Source organism: Ochotona curzoniae, unplaced genomic scaffold, assembly GCF_017591425.1.
Source record: "Ochotona curzoniae isolate NIBS_2020 unplaced genomic scaffold, NIBS_Ocur_1.0 contig_3432, whole genome shotgun sequence".
Classification (NCBI taxonomy): domain Eukaryota; kingdom Metazoa; phylum Chordata; class Mammalia; order Lagomorpha; family Ochotonidae; genus Ochotona; species Ochotona curzoniae.
This window is the reverse complement of record NW_024465859.1, coordinates 4,554,005-4,557,025: the sequence shown is the minus strand read 5'-3', so window position 1 is coordinate 4,557,025 and position 3,021 is coordinate 4,554,005. Positions and strand designations below refer to the sequence as shown.

At 39.7% G+C, this 3,021-nt stretch overlaps 1 pseudogene; it reads right to left on the bottom strand.

The window, feature by feature from the left end:
- Window positions 1-210: 210 nt before the first annotated feature.
- On the bottom strand, window positions 211-687 carry LOC121156486 (annotated as a pseudogene).
- Between the last annotated feature and the right edge of the window lie 2,334 nt (window positions 688-3,021).

Below are 3,021 nucleotides of genomic sequence, written 5' to 3'. Positions count from 1 at the left end.
AAAACCATAATTTAAAAAATGAAACACACACACACAAACAGAATTTGGAGTTGACGTGGATAAGAGGAAAAAGCCAATATGTATGTCTGGGCATTTTCATTTATTTAAACATCTGAATACACCGGTTGTTACAAGCTTTGTTGTTACAAGTTTTCTCCTTTTTTTTCTATGGGGAAAAACATATCTTTAGAATTAAGAGCTGGATGCAGTTTAGATGATCCCGATTTTGTTGGCAACATCCAAAGCATCATAATCAGGAGCCAACCGTATGTATGCCTTCTTTTCTCCATCAAGCCTGATCAGGGTATTGACTTTGGCCACACCAATGTCATAGAGCTTCTTCACGGCTTATTTAGTCAGGTGCATGTTGGCCTTGACATCCACAATAAACACCAGTGTGTTGTTGTCTTCTATCTTCTTCATAGCAGACTCTGTGGTCAGGGGGAACTTGATGATGGCATGGTGGTCAAGGTGATTCCTCCTGGGGGCACTCTTTCAGGGGTATTTGGGCTGCTGGTGCAGGCGCTGCGTCTTGGGCCTCTGGAAGGTGGGGGACATGCAGATCTTCTTGTGGCTGTGGACACCTTTCAGCACCACGTTCTTGGCCTTCAGGGCCTTGGCTTTGACTTCGGCTTTGGGAGGGGCAGGAGATTCAGTCTGTGTAGACTCTCCTACTTGCCTATTCATTTCCAAAGACCCCACATCAATATAGCAACAACTGGGAATTGGCCTTCAGCATAGCAGCATTGAAGGACTACAAACATTCAACACTGAACAATTAAATGAAATGTTCCATTTAACTAGAGCTGTAAGCCTTCTAAAGACAAAGACCACTGAAATAAATGAGTATGATCATAAATCCATATTTTATATTTTGACTACTTATGAAAAACTACGGTTTTATATTCAGTCTATTCAACCTTTTGTAATAATTTCCAAATGAATATCTATGAGATATGAACACCATATTTATTAGTGTCTTTTTTCTTTTCTTTTTTCTTTTTTTGTTCCTAACATTGTATTACGCGACACAGTTCCATAGGTACTGGGATTCCTCCCACCGCTCTCATATCCCTCCCCACATGGTGGGTTCTACCACCTTGTTGCACAGTTCACAGTTCAACAGAACCACAGTTCAAGTTCAGTTGAGATTCCTTCATTGTAAACATATACCAAGCAAAGCGTCCAGCATCTTATCGTCCAGATAAGGTCAGCGGTTTCTTGGGAAGACCTTCTCTGGTCTGAAGGCCCTCTTTTTTCAATTCTATGTTTTATTTAGATTGAGTACACATATCAATGTAATTTTATTTGGATGACTTCTAGTTGTTTGAATCTAATGGACATGAGATGCTACCTTGCCCATAACATTTCTGTTGCTTTTACTTATGGAGACAGTTTGATTTTATGTTGTAAACAGCCTTAAAATATTCTTAGTTCCAAAATTCATTATACAGGGTATCTTGAGTGAGGCAATGTGAATTGACATATATACATTCATTCACTCACTCATTTCCTTATTTAGTGATTTGCACATTTATTTGAGCTATAAGCTAAATCAATGAGATTGAGTCATGTGCTGTTTGGTTTGACTGTTGAGATAAAACTCACTACTTGAATTACTTGGGAAGTGAAGTAATAGATGGAAGATCTCTCTTCCCTTTCTCTCCCATTTTTTCATTTCAAATACAACAAACAAATATTTTATTGAAAAAAAAAACACATTGTCTGGTGATGTTATGAATGGAATGAGAAGGCAGAAAGCAACCTCAAAACAACCCTGAAAAAATATGCCAGAAATAAAAGTTGATAGAAGGCTATGCAATCAGAAAATTCCTCAAGCCAGATACATAATTTATTTTTTTAAGATTTACTTATTTTTATTGGTAAGAAAGATTTATGGAGAAAAAGAGGTAAAAAAGATTTCCGTTGCTGTTTCATTCCCCAAGTGGTCATAAGGGCTGGGGCTGAGCAGATGTGAAGCCAGGAGTCAGGAGTTCAGGAGCTTGCTTTGGGTCTCCCTAGTGGGTGCAGGGTCTCACGGCTTTGGGCCCCACTCTAGCCTGCTTTCCCTGGAGATATGGCAATGATAAAACCTACAGAGTTACCATAAGATTATGTAGTAAAAGTAGTTAACTGTTAAAAATGTTCATTCAGATAATGACTCATTTCATGAAGGTTAGTCAAACAATGAAAAGAAACAGGGAAGCAGAGTGATGGGAATAGTGCTTCTATTGATGTGATTAGAAATAATCCTAATCCAGGGAATTAGATGTAGAGAGTAGCAGGAAACAAACTATACAAATCTTCAAGACTTAAGTATTGGGAAAACAAACAAACAAACAAACCAAAATAAACACCAAGTTCCAAGGCCTAAGATGTGAGCTATGGAAGTCAGCATAAATGACATCAAGTGAACCATGCAATGGTGGGAAATGAAAAAAAGAGTTGTGGGTTCAGAACAGTAAGATCCAATAGTTCAGAATGAGAAATGTAGTTTGTAAAATAAAGTTGTTAATGCAATTGTAAACCATCGGGTAATTTTAAGGAGACAACACCACAATATAATTCATATCCATATTCATTTTTAAAGAATGATTGACTTTTTTAAGATTTATTTTTATTATTATTATTATTTTTTAATTGGAAAGGCAGATATACAGAGAGGAGAGACAGAGAGGAAGATCTTCCGTCCGATGATTCACTCCCCAAGTGAGCGCAACGGCCAATGCTATGCCTATCGGAAGCCAGGAGCCTCTTCCGGGTCTCCCACGCAGGTGCAGGGTCCCAAAGCTTTGGGCCGTCCTCGACTGCTTTCCCAGGCCACAGGCAGGGAGCTGGAAGGGAAGCGGGGCTGCTGGGATAGAACCGGCGCCCATATGGGATCCTGGGCGTGCAAGGCGAGGACCTTAACCACTGCGCCACCGCGCCAGGCCCAATGATTGACTTTTGATTAACTCCCCAGAAGACCTCAATGGCCGGGTCTGGCAATACAGAAGCAAAGAATGCAAGAGATTATTCGTA